Source organism: Zosterops lateralis, assembly GCF_965231275.1.
Source record: "Zosterops lateralis genome assembly, chromosome: 2".
Classification (NCBI taxonomy): domain Eukaryota; kingdom Metazoa; phylum Chordata; class Aves; order Passeriformes; family Zosteropidae; genus Zosterops; species Zosterops lateralis.
Window position 1 is genome coordinate 29155857 of NC_139763.1, and position 14356 is coordinate 29170212.

The following is a 14356-nucleotide window of genomic DNA, read 5'->3' on the forward strand; positions in this document are numbered from 1 at the left end:
AGAGGAAGTTGTACTTTTGTAACTGTACTGCTGTACTTTTCAACTCTACCACATAAGCCAAACTCAGGAATTTATGTGAGCACAGGTGAGACACATTATGTGTTATGTGCTCACATGGCCTGAATTTCATTGTCGAGTATTTCTTCTCTCAACACCCTTTTAGGAGAGAAAAATAGCACTTTTTCCTAATTCAGAAGAAAGAAGTGTCTTCCAAGGATCAGATCTGAGGGCAGCCATGCTTTCTTTCTGCCCTTTTGCCCTGTGTTTACTAATGCAAATGTAGGGTGGATCTGCAGCTTACTAAAGGAAATAGCAAACAGCTCTGGGTCCAAGGCATGCTCACAGAGAAAGCTGGCAGGAGAAGCAGTATGGGCATGGCTGTGGAAGTGCTGTAGGCACTCAGGCAGAGCAGCCTGCCTTCCTCACAGGTCTTCCTCTGCCCTCTCTACAAGTGAAGTTCCCACTGCCTCCCAGTGCTCTGTGTGCTGCTGGACAAGCCAGCCCCTTCCCTACATTTTTTGCTGGATATCCAAGTGTTAGAAAACTCTTCCTTGCAAATAAGGAGCCTGTGTTCCTGGAAACCCTTCTGGATAAAAGAGAGAGTCAGCATCATTGTGGACACACTCTTCAGGGACAGATAGATGGACAGTGCTCAGTCATGTAAGGCATTTACATTGTAGCAACCCAGCCAGGACTCACTGGACTTTATGGTTAGACATAAGGGAAAAAGCAAGAGCACTAGCACTGCTTCATAATGTGAGTTCTGACTCCTCTCTAATGATTCATAAAAATTACTTATCTTCCAGCAAGAGACACTTCAAGAAAAGCCATTATTATTAGTCTTTCTTTCGTTTTACTCACAACATTTGAATTTCATTCACATTAAGACAGCAACTCCACTAGACAGCCATGTGAATAAAAAACTTGGCAGGGACAAATACAGTCCATATGCCTATCGGGCTGACAGTGGATGGTATATTTTTTCAGCTCTATGTGAAATGGTAGACATGAAATTCACATCAACAACCAAATGATCACTTTAATCCTATTATTTAAAGGGCCTGAGCATTTATAGGGTTCAAAGTAAGCACAGGCCTAAGAGGATCAACAGCAAGGACTCTACTTCAAAGTGCACAATCTAAGCTCATGTACTCAATCATAATATATGTCTGAGCCTACATCTCAGACCCTCTCAGTTTATCAGTAGTATATGCAAGCAGTAGTTGGGAAGAAAAATTATTGTTTCCATACAGAAGGATCTGTCTTCAAAACAGGACATCCCCAGTCATGGTGAGACTGGAGAGGGTGACTGTTTCTACTTATATAAAAATATTGTGAGTCTGAAGTAATTTGGGAAGGGATTTGCAACTGTATGCTTCTTTTGAATATTAGGCAAGTTGAAGGGTTTGGGGGAATGATAGGGCCAACAGATTACCTTGAGGTCAGTCCTTGAGGAAGAGATGGCTGTAACAGAAGAGGCTAAATGATCTTTTTTTTTTTTTTTTTGCTCCTGTGTTCATTGTGAGGAACTTGGAGGGCTTCCTGCAGCAGAATGCTTCCTTATGGGTATTGTCAGAGGATCTATTTCAAGCAGAAATGTCTGTAGAAGAGGTATGGAGCAAATAAACAAAATGAATAGGAAGAAAATGTTAGAACCAGATGGTGTTCATCCAAAGATTTAAAGGGACTAAGGGATGAACTAGCTGAAATAATAATAATCCATGGCCTCTTATTTAAAACAGACTTAGAACTGAGCACCTGAATGTATCCAATACAGCATCAGCCTTTTTAAATGCTTGCAATAGAAAATGGGAGAAATAGAGCCTAGTAAGACTGACAAATTTAGGAGAAATCACTACTCAGGGTAGAGAAACTGAGTAAATTGGGAGAAATTCAGTACAGTTTGGTAAGGAGAAATCATCTTCTACAAATCCATCAAGTTCCTGTGAGATAACAAACAGCATGGAGATACAGGAGATTGTTGGTTGACAGCATCTGCCTATTTGTCCTTTTCCATGTATTCACTAAGGGCCCTCACCACAAAACCTTAAAAACACTTAACCAGTGTTAACCAGGAAAGATATTTGCATGTCTCACATAAAATCAGTTGAAAAATAGGTTTTACAGCAAAGAGATTAATAGGAGATTATTAGTGGAAATTTTTCTAAGACTGAGAAGCTGGATGAGAAAAGGCTCTTAAGCAACAGGATGAGTGGGCACTAGAACAGCATCTCAAACTGAATGTAGATGAGCATAGAACAGTGAACATGAGGGGAAAATGTAACTTTAGCTATAAAGTAATGGTTCTGAAATGTCTAGCTGGGTGTGAAATTTAGAGGTTATCTAGGTTTACAAGAAAAAATCAAAACAACAGAATACAAGCAGCTAAAATGCAAACTGAATATTAAAAGTTTTGGCCACATTACCTGCAAAACTAAATTATCATATTGAAAAAGTTTGAGGAAAAAATTATAAAACACGAGAAGTAGCTTTCATACAGGCTGAACAGGTTGACTGGGACTCCCTGGCCTAGGAGAGATGGCTGAGGGGAGATATGATAAAGATTGACAAAGACATGAACAGCCTGTACCATATGAATAAAGATCAGTTTCTCATTATATCTCCAAAGGTAAGACCTAGGAGGCCTCAGATGAAATTAGTAGATAATACGTTCAAAAATGACATGAGGAAGATGGTTCTTCAGCAACACAGAGCAGAGCTACCTGTTACTGGAAACTGTAAATTTCCTTTCAGGCAATCAGGAGGGAACTGCAAGTTCATGAAAGTGATATTCAGTATGGATACTGCCTCCAGGTCGAGAAATCCCCAAGCCAAAAGTTGCTGGAGGCTGGCAGAGTATTACGAAGAGATATCATTACATTCTCTTCTCACTTTCTTCCCAAGACATTTCCCAAGAGCAGCATAACAACTTGGAGGAACCCTGCTTTCTGTGATTCTCATACTGCTATGGTGTGATCTGAATAACTGCAAATGACAAGTTCTGCCTGACACTATTCATCCTTTACAGGCATGACTGTTAGACTGAAAATTTTAGTCTAAACCAACCTTCCTTCCTTCCTTCCTTCCTTCCTTCCTTCCTTCCTTCCTTCCTTCCTGCCTTCCTGCCTTCCTGCCTTCCTGCCTTCCTGCCTTCCTGCCTTCCTGCCTTCCTCTTTGGAGGCTGTGGAGTCCTAATCCTTAAGGGCAAATTAGACAAAGATCTGCCAGGAATGACTTAGATATTGTCACTTCTGCCTTGGAAATTAGTTCGCTAAGTTCTTAAGATATCTGCCAACTGCTCAGTTTCACAAAACAAACCATGCTTTTTCTTTGCTCCCTTTGCTCTCAGAACCAGTCTTAAAGGTGCAGAACTTAATATCCAGCACTAACGGGACAGACAACTGGGGATACAAGCATCATAAAGTCACTCTAGGACAGATATCTTTGCTCAGAAGCTCCTCAAGCCTCTGGCTGGCTGATAAAGTGAAATGGTAGTCTCAAATATTGCTCTTGGTTGTTTCCAGAGGGTGATAACAGCTATCAGGAGTGCAGGCAGAAAAAGTGCTAAGGGGAGCAGAAGCAAATTATACACACAGAAGTAAGGTTTTGGAGAAGAAGCAGTGAGGCAGTGGGAGGGGGAAAGACTGTGGAAAGGGGATTTTGACTTTTTCCTCAGAGAAAATGCTGACTGTGCTGCTGGGAAGACCACAGGGAATGGGAGCTATTTTTTACAGAATAGCAAGCACATCTATGGTGCTGTCAGAAACACAGAGTGATTAGTTTCTTGGAACAATCACAGTGTGTTTGTTTCATGCATCTGGAACAGGGAATGATAAATCATGATTACACTAAAATTAATAAATCCTAAATTAGGGGGTAGTATTTGCCAGCTCAGAAGACCAGCAATTACTGCAACCTCTCTAGTAATTTGACATCCCAGATTCCATCTGCAAGGGTAGGAAACCCAAAAGGCTCTTCCCATCTGTCATATTCAGGCCCCACATGGCAGTCAACTTGAATCCAGTAGAAAGGAGAGAAGCAAGAATTCCTTTGCATAGGTTCCTGCACTATTATCATTTAGAGTCATATGAAGACCCCTCACCTGCTGTTGGGAGTTGTCTCTCTATCCTAAAGCACTTCCAAAGACATGCCACCAAGATCTCTACCCTTGGTTACAGATGAACAAACTATGGAACTGAGGGGTTTAGAGAACACTTAGAAGACAAAGAAGTGTGAAGATGGCAAAGACCAAAATGTTTCACTCTAATTTTCTTAAAAGTAAAGGCACCATCCGTTCTTTTGTGAGGGGAAAGAATGAGAAAGAATGCTAGGGAAAGTAGGGAAAAGCCTGTACCCCATAAGAATTGTTTTCTTCCACTCTCTTTGTTTTAATCTTCATTATTTTTTCACACAGTTCACAGCCTGGTGAGGGCTGTTCACGGTGCCTCACATGGTAGAGGCAGCTACTACTTGGGGAGTTGTTTAATGGGTTGCCTTTATCCTGCGATGGCCTGAATGGCTTTTGTTTAACCCAGGAGGTCCTGGGATAGATTTCTGACAATGCTGCTTGTTTAGTGAAGAATCTATCAGTTCTGTAACGTGGTGCCTCAGCTTTCCAAGCTTTTGGAAACTCATCTGTCTACAAGAGGGATTTTCCTTTGGAGATACCGTTCCTTTAAGCCCTGGGTTGATCCTTGAAGCTTTCTTTGGTGTTCTGTCTGCTTTTTTGTCAGCACTGCTACACTTCTCCTCTGTGATCAAATTGTTTTCCTCAGCACACCAGTGATAAAAGCTGTTTGTCTGCTCACCTAGGAGAAGGGAAAACAGCAGAAAAAAGGACATAGCTGTCTTTCTGCCTGGGTCCCCCATTGAAAGCCCTCTCTTACATCTGTTGTCCATAGAGAGAAGGGCATGGGAACAATTACACAGAAAGAGACAGAGCACATTTTGACAGGTGTCGCACTGCCATATTTACTTTGGGATATCTCTTTCAGGAGATAGATTTCTCTGAATGAAATTGGGGCTAACTGCATCAAAAGTTCTGACTAACTTAAAAAAATTAATGAGATCTTTGTCCAAACTGGCCATAATGGTCTAAAATGCTTTTTGTCTCTATCCCAGACCATGCTATCACAGAGACACACTTGTATTTGAGTCTCAATTATCTCTCTTATCATGTAGCATCACATTATCCTTCTAAAGATAACTTTTCCTATGAAAAACAGAAGTTTTTTGATGCTACTGAACCATGGCACCTTTCTCTAAATTATAGAAGAAAAATGTTTAACATGCATGTGAAAACTATTCAAACATATTAAGAAAGTAAATATGAAAATATTTTTTTTTACAGATTAGATTAGAGTTTCTAAACCACTAATGTTTCCACATTGATTTAGGCTGTTTAGCCTAAACAATAATAAAAATCTTGCATCATCCCAAAGCAGACAGACTTTCTCTATCTGCCTTGGCTGGAGTGGTTTTAATGAATTGTTCAAAGATGTCCATAATTCCCTCATCAGAATCTGTGAAACACTGATATTTCTTACCTGATGTGTCTTTCTTCTTGAGCTTTGAGTCTCCTAAGGGAAGAAAGGAAGATCAGAATATTGTAAAAAGCCTTGTGACTTGGAAACTGAATTGGGAAAGAAAATACACACTGAATATATATTTTTATCCTTTGCAAACTCCTTATAATCTTAGAGAAAATGCACATCTGTAAGTATTTTATGAGAATGAAATTTCAGGAAGATTTGATATTGCCTAGCTGTTATTTTAGTTTTAATGAACTAAAATGCAACATCTGCACTAGTCTACACTCCTTCCTAAATAGTAGTGCCAAAAATAGCAGCTCTCCAAAATGCACCCTCTCATATTCAATTGAAGCTTGTGTTACACAGGTTCAAGTATCAAAAAGGGGATTAGTTGAATTCTGATAATGTAACTTAACAGTTTCCGGGAGTAAGGAATCAGCCAGTAGCTTAGCCATTTTCAAACCTAAAAGTGTATATTTTCCCCTTCCCTGGTCTCTCAGAGACATTATATTTCTCTGTGTCTCAAACTGGGGGAAATGAAAATAGTCCACTTCCAGCTGTCTCTTTCCACTACTTTTCTTTGTTCATTCTTTTCAGCCAGAAAAGAAGATAAGTGCTGAAATTATAGTTATTCCAGTATCAGCCCAGTAGCTGAAGTGAGACTTATGAAAGCTTAGTAAAATCTTTGTGAAGTCCTGCTATGAAAATGGTATTGTTTCCACCTTTTTCCCCATATAGAGGTACAACATTCTATGCATAGAATTAACCTGTTAAACACTCAGACCACTGAAGAACAAACAATATATGTAATGTAAATGCTATATACATGAAGAAAATATAAACCATAGGATAAGCTTCTGAATCACTGTACTGTACTTGGATTTCCATTCTTGGTTTAGGCCCCCTATTAGAAGCACTGCCCCCATTTTCATTGCATTGACTCCTCTGAAGCCTTGAAGATGACTGATCTCTGCTGAGTTCTTCTGAGAACCAATGAAGTAAAAAAAAATAAAGATTATATATATTGAAAAAGAAGAAGTGGGTTACATAACAAATTTGTTAGTGAAAGGGCCTCTGCCATTTTCTCCCCCATCTCTCTGAAAATTAATGATATTTGTGGGTATTCCACCCACCTACACCTGCTGGATTTGATTCTGGTGGGAAAGGGGCTGGGGAGGGCTGCCAATCACTGCTGAATATTTGCTCGCCAGATAAATGTGGAGTGAGTGGTCCTGAAGGACGGTAAAAGGTCTGACATTCCTTGTACCTTCCCTAGTAGTGTTTGATGGAAGGCATACACCTCATCATGGGATGAGGGAAGGCAACCTGCCTGGCAACCTTCCTCACCCCTTTCACAGCTCCACACAGTCTTGGGGTGGCTGCTGAGTGTCAAGTCCCATAGTGGGCCCACAAATCAATGGGGTTTAAATCAGCAGAGCCTCTTCTGCCTTCAAGGAGTCAGAGGTGTTATATCAAATTAGACAAAAATTACCTTATCTTCCTTAAGTTAACCCAGACCTGCAACAGATAAACTAATCATTTCAGCTGGAGCCAGTATATATTTAAACTTATACTTGTGGGAAACACTTGTCTTGTATGACCACAGGGACCATCAAAAAATCTCTGTCAGACTTGCTGCAGTAGCTGTCAATGGACAAATGGGGAAATAAAAATATCATGGAAATTGAAAAATGAATTACACATTCAGAATATTTAGTTCATTTAGAAAAGTTTGAAATCAAATAACCCAATTCTAATCACCTTCAAGGCTGGTTTCTTTTTTTATGTACACTACCAAATCAGAGCTGAGGTAAGAACAGTAACTAAGATGGAAATAAATTATTATTGTTGTCACTGTGCAATAGTTTAACCTAAAAGAGAGGAACTATTACTCCTATTATATTTATGCTCTAGCTAGTCCTTTGTATATTTCCTAGTAACCTTCACATGAGTTTGGCTGTCCTGAGCTTTTTACGGACAATGAAGCTAATGAACAGAAAGATTAAATGTCCTGTCCAAGGGCATTTAAGGAATGTCACTCAGGAAGTCACTCATGGAAGTCATACACTTGGGGAAACCCAACCAGTAGCTTTCCCAAGATATAGGTGCAACTCCAAAGTAGCGCATGGGTTTGATGAAAATTTTGTACTCTCTGGTCTAATTCATTTTACAGTGCCACTGCAAATTCAAAACAAGAGTCAGGGACTCCCCATGTGGCTGGGGAGTGCAGCAGCTTTGATTTAAATTATTTAATTGCCATGGCGTTCTTAATCCTGTATGCCTGTTGTCAGTCCTCCAGGGCTTGTGATGCTTGTGTTTTGAAAATTCAACAGCAGAGGCTGGATCAACTGACAAACAGATCATTGATGGTCATCAAAATAACTCACACCTGCAAAGTAGAGTTGACTCCTGATTGAAGAACTAGGAATGGCCCTTCCCCACAATTTTATTCTGTGCTTTTCTGGATTTGGAGTAGCACTGAGTAGCACTGAAATAGATATTTCACTCCTATTTCAAATCTGACTATATTAGGTGCATAAGAGGACAGCAAGTACAGGGCAAGGTTCTGGCAGAAGTTTGTTTTGCAGGAGAAACCCTTATCTAATCCATGTGCATATCTACACCACCGCTCAGGCACGTGCCAGAACCCAGTACCCAAAACTGGACTACCTGGCATCTCCTGGATGCAAACAACAACAAGACTCCCTCGGGATAATGGGCTTTACATATTTATCCTTCTGGTCTTCCTTAAGGTGGAAAGCATTCATATTAAAGCACTTCCCTTTGGGAAAGCACCAGTCATTACTGAAGAATTACCCTGAAATGCCTCCCCAGCCTACCCCTCAAGCTGAAGAGAGCAGATATCTCCCATGTGCTTCTCATCCAAATTCTTCCCTCTGGGAGGTTTCCCAGGACCCTCACTGTTTCGATTAGCAGAATGTGTTTCTGCTAGAATCGTTGATAAATTAAATTGGATTTTGTAGCAGAAAAAGCAGTTCCTGATTCTAGTAGGATTAATAGCTTCCCCTCTTCTTTCCATGTGCCCACTGGCAAGGCTCTTGACTGGGTACTGAGCATGTGCTGAGACAATCTATTCCTTTGGCTTTCTCTTACAAAAAAGATGGTTGGTTTTGGTTTCGCAGATTTCCCCTGCTTTTGTTCGTTTTCCTCCTGATTATGGGGAAGCTTGGCAAGAAAGAAGGGTGGAGAGAAACTGGACTGGGGTCTGAATGCTTATAAAGAAATGCCTGCACACCTGGTCTTTGTAAAAATGTGCACCTCTGCGCAAAGGAGAAGCGAGACAGGTTGTTTCACTCTTCTTTGGCAAGACACTCAGCAGGCAAAAGGACCAAAGCAAATAAAGCCTCATGCCCATTTTAACCAAGGACTTTATTCTCTCAGCCAGGTGAAGAGCCCTACAAATGTTTTGGCTTGAGTTGCTGTAAACCTCTCCTTCTGTAAAGAGCAGGCTCTCAGATTTAGCAAAGCCGTGTTATTAATAAGCATCAAGGGTTTAGAGAAACAAAGGCTGGAGGAGGGGAGAGGGAGCCTTATTTTAGGAAGGGGGCCAAGAAAGACAAGATGTTTAGGAGGGGGAAGTATTGACACCCTTGGAATAGAGAAAGTGTCGAATGCCAGCTGCAGAGCGCCTCAAAGAATGAGAGTCTCCGATGCTTTTGTCTCCTTATATGGTAAAATGATAGCGAGGGGTTTCACTAGGCTGGGGAAGGCAGCAGCCTCTTTCCACATAACACTGACTGCAGAGCTGGAATCGGCAGAGCCGCTCTTTGCAGGGGTAGAAAGCCCCAGCTGGCTGTACAGCTCTCCTCTGCACGGGCCAGTGTGCTCTTCGCACATTTGTTAATGGATGTGACCCCCTGTCCCCGGTCCAGGAGGTGGCATTAACTGCCCGCTACTGCTCTGTAAGTAAATATCCCTTTTTTCCCCTTCCCTCCCACTACCCACAGAACATATCTTTGGAGGTGTCGCTTTAAACAAAGGGTGCAGAGAGGAGGAGAGGGTTGTTTAATATCCCAGTGTGTTGTTGGGGAAGGATGCGAGGAGAGGGATTGCTGGTTCCCCTTTCTTCTGAGTGCACGGGGAGGGGTGTGAAGAGGACAAAAAGACAAATTTCTTATCACAGCAATTACGGCTGCACGTCCGTCGGTAAAGTGACACATCAGCCAGCTGATGAGGCGCTGGGTCTTTTCATGTGTAACTATTTTTAATGACTGTATTGTGCTGCGTGTGTAATCCACTGGGGAGGTGATAAAAACTAGAAGATGGGGTCTTAGATTCCTTACACCTCCGTGCACTCCTGCTGCCGAGCTCAACAAAGGAGCATTTTTGTACTGTAGCTAGAGCAGATGCACATGAAACAAAGGTAGCCTCTCCTCTTTCCAGGCAATGTAGACAGATTATGTATGGGAAAAACGGGGAGCCATCAGCATCGTATTGCTTCTTTTTATGTGGAGAGAATAAATTAGAATACAAATCCCAATTAATAGCTCTGCATTCCTTCTTTTTGTGCTTCTCTCTGTGTGCATGGGTGTGCAGTCACAATAACCCAGCACTTACTGTATGCTAACGTGGATTTCTCTGTGTACATAATAAAGGAAATACTAACTTTCATTCTCTGCATTAATGGCTGTTCCAAACTTTTTACTCCCCCCAAGGTATACATCTTTTATTTAGTTGACCAAATACCTGCATATTTCAGCTTTGGTGTGCACAGAGAGACACACAGCTTTGCTGAGTACACAAGACACTGTTATAAAAATATATACCAGCAAATCTGTCAGTCTGTGATTGCCATTCCCTTGACTCCAATCTAGAAGTATATTAACTAAGATTGCTAATTGACATTGGGATTCCCAGGGTCAGTAGCCGTAACATTTATTGATGGCTATGCATATTTACATGTTGTCTGTAATAGGAATTGTTCTAAAAGAGACCAACATAAGGCTGTGTTATTAGATATACAAATGCAATAGATATCCAAATGTGAAAGAATGCTACAATTAAGGTTGTCTCTGGGTTTCTGCTGTGAACCCTATTTTCAGCAGTTCATAAATTTATAGGACTCCCAGCTTTCTGGCCAAAATCTTCTATGCCTTTTATCAGCCAGATGATAAACTTTGAACATGATTGCTTCAGGCATTTGGATATGCAAGACCAAAAAAAAAAGTCTGTATTCGTATATTTTACAAAAATTTATGTCTGTTTTGTGCACCTGTAGACATAACTGAGAAAAGATAGATTCTAAAGGTTGCTTTTTCAATAGAATCTTACCAATTCTTGGTCACATATGGAAAATTTTTTTTAAAGGATAGGAGTTGCTGTGTTGAAAACTCAGTCAGTTCCTGACACACCATAGCATTACTTTCAAAATCTGACCAGAACACCAATAAAACTGTCTTTTACCTTAGCCATAGCGTAAAATGATCTCTGGCTTGTGAACCAACAAGTGGTTGAGGTAAGAGGGGCAACAGAAAAGACATAAAATGGTGTTGCTGAGGAATCAAATTCGTAGAAGTTCCCTGGGGTTCCCACCTGACATCGCCATCTAACTAGCACACCTGAGGCTAGGAGGTGTGGACCAGTTCTTGTGGTCTTTTGAAAAAGCCCAGGATGGCAAAAGTGCTGGGATAAAATATAGTTAATTTTGGTTGTCATCATTCTGCAAATGCGCTCCCATGGAAATCAGCAGTGTTACATATGCAAGAACCAAATAGTCACCTCCAGGTGGTTTGGATTTGCAGGAAAATATTACTAGTTTTTGTGAAATCACTGTTATCTCACAGCAGCAGCTATATTGTGTCAGATATTATTTGTCCATGTGAAGTTCCTACCATGTAGAGCATGTAATGGTGATTCCCAACTGAAGAACTCAGGTATAAATAATGATCTGTTTCCCACTTCTTAGGGAAGTCTAGGGATAGTACTTTCCATGAAATCACATCTTTCTTGTCCATACAAACATCAGCTCTCCCAAGGCACACCTTGCATTAGAAAAGTGATCAGACAACTCCTTTGATCACACACAACACAACCCAGTCTGCCAGGATTCCATCATGCTTTGAACATCAGAAACCAAATAAACCAAAACCAAACCAACCAAAAAAAAACCCCACCCAAAACAAAACAAACAGAAAACCCAAAACATTGATGACAAAGTACAACTCCTATAATTGTAAGGGTTAATGTCAGTTTCTGCTGCACTGCACTCAGATTCAAGCTTTCATCCCAAAAGGGATGAGGAGGGCTGCACCTATATTCCTGGCTCAGTTCTCCAGGGCATTGAGCTCTGAGCCTCAGAGCCAAGCAATTTATTACCTGCTGATGTCCTCACCTCTCTGCCTTGCCTCATCTCACAGGGGTCAGGATATTCAGAATTAAAGGAAGGCCAGATAAGTGTTAGCACCATCAACCACAAGCAATGCCTGTTGCTGCTGGCCGGCATGCTCACAGCCTTTCAAGCTCCCCATCAGCCAGGAACATTCAGGTCTAAGTCTCATTCATATTTCTCGTATGGGTAAATCTGTTCTGAGAATCTCTGGACAAACTCTGAATGGTGTAGTGTTGTAGGCAATCATCTTTCTTCACTTGGGCACTGCTTCAGAGACTGGGGAAATCTCATAATTTGCATTTTTAGACTGATTAATTCTAATGGTGCAGTTTTAATATTTGATTTACATATGCACAGTTATTTGTGATGCAGATTCACCCCAAGTGAGAGTGTGAGATGGCAGGGTAATGACAGGTTTCATGAAAATAAATCTTGGATACATTGACAGCCACTGAAGCATTAACATTTCAACAATATTAATTAGCTATATATAGACAGAATTTGATTATAAACTACTAGAGCCTTCTCCTAAGGATGAACAGCAAAATACTCATGCCAGGTGAAAAAGTTACTTTTGTTCCTTTTCACGTACCCTTTATATTATATTGGATCTTATCAACTAGGATGCTGAATGGTTACTGTACATATAATAATATGCCCTAAGAGGTGGGCATAACACTGACATAAGCATATTCACCACTCCCTTACACAGGAAATTTTTGAATCTAGAATTTTAAATATATCAACCACTGCAGAGAAAGGTCTAAGGTATCACTCTGATGGTGTGAGTTAGTTCTGGACTCTCAGCAAGCATAAGTGTAAGGGCTCAAAACCCACCACTATTTCTTCACTTCATCTTGTATAATAAAAGCAGGAAATTGCATAAAGCCATGAGATACCTGCAAGCATTTGCACAGATGTATTTTGTCATTGCTTTGAAGCACCCTTGAGATTTAGAGAAGTGTCTTCAGAGACCAGGATCTCAACTTCGATGAATTCCAGCTCTCCATGGTGGATTCAATACCTTCCTTCTTCAGTTGGAAATAATCTTGCCCATAAAAAGATTGGCTATGTCCATGTAACCAGGCTCTCTGCGTCCTTGTTCTTTCTTCTTTGCCCCTCATACGCCACAGGTACTATGGCTCAACCTTAGTAGATGCTCTCTTTGTTTTCTGTGTCCAGTCTCCACCCCCAGAACTGGGCCTAACCTGCATGGGCTTCATGCAGGTGCAATCAATCTGGTTTGCTAGGATGTGCCCAGCTGAATGGGTGCCCCAAGGTTTATGTAACCTCCTTTGTCATGTTTTGGAAGGCCACAGGCATGGCAGCTGAGCAGAGAAGTTTGGATACCTCACAGCCCTGAGGCATTCACTGCCACAGCACTTTTATACAGCAGCTGTAACACCTGCATTAATTGATCCCCCAAACCAGGTGTGCCAATTATCTTAGACACAAGGGGGCTTTGTGGTCTTACCTCTGTAAACAAAACCAGAGCTGTGCTGCTAGAGGCCAGAACAAATAACAAAGCTTTGTTCTTCCACAGAATCATCCCAACTTTTCTTATATTCTTTTTTAAAAAAGGAAACACGGGCTATTTGGGACACTGTTCTGTTTTTGTGCCCTGGGTAGTAGTATGCAGGATTTCAAAAATACAGAAAAATTTGAAACATCACTGCATGGTAGCACATGGCATTTCTGGGTATTTTTATCTTGAAGTCTAATTTCTCTGAGATTATTAGTGTTCTTATCAATAAGAGAAAGCAATCCTTTTCTGGAAAGCCAAACTTTGTTGGAGTTTAGTGTCTGCAGACATTTAGCTTATACACTACTTTTGCAGGATAGTGCCAGAAATAATAATAAGGTTTATTAATCTTATAGTGTTTTTTCCTCTATCATTTTCTGTTATCTGCCTAAATGCTTTTATTAGAAATATAAATTTTTATGCTTAAGCAGGATCAAGTACTTGACCTTTCCTTTGAGCAAGCATTTGCTTATTTTGCAAGAGAAAGAAGGAGGACAGCAATTTCAAAAGACTTTAAAATAGAAAAAAAGTGCAAGCCTTTCCACTTGAACTGTGCTCCTCCTTGCTGTGGCAGATTTAAGTCATGCTCCATGTTATTTCAATACGCTTCTTTTGTAACTGAACTCTGGGCAGGGATATATGGGTTAGACCACAGACCCTCCAGTCATTTCAGTATCAGCCCAAGATAACCATAGAGCAAAGTCTGTGGGGTACACTTTCAAAGTGTCAGTGCTCAGTTCTTCTGTGGCATTTGTAGATATTACCTCTAGTTCCTGCTCTACCACTGCTGGAGTGGCTCTAGACTGGAGCAGATTTTTATTGAGTGCCAAACACATTAAACCACACAGAAACCACAAGTGGAGATTCCTTCTCCACTGCTATAACTGGGATTACTTTAGCCAGATGTATGAGGAACCTTGCCACACATAGAAACATTTTCTATTTTTTTTTTCA

General features: G+C 40.8%; 1 protein-coding gene across 3 annotated transcripts in view; it reads left to right on the top strand.

Moving 5' to 3' along the window:
* Positions 1 to 14356, top strand: part of FHL2 (four and a half LIM domains 2) — a 105271-nt gene that overhangs the window by 71470 nt on the left and 19445 nt on the right. The window contains exon 1 of one of the 3 annotated variants that reach the window (XM_083855509.1): positions 9222 to 9454. The exons of 1 other annotated variant lie outside the window; for it this stretch is intronic. The gene's annotated coding sequence lies outside the window, so the exon portion shown is untranslated. Of the gene's footprint in view, positions 1 to 9221; positions 9455 to 14356 lie in introns of those variants that run through there. One more of the 3 variants, XM_083855508.1, reaches the window with a different exon arrangement.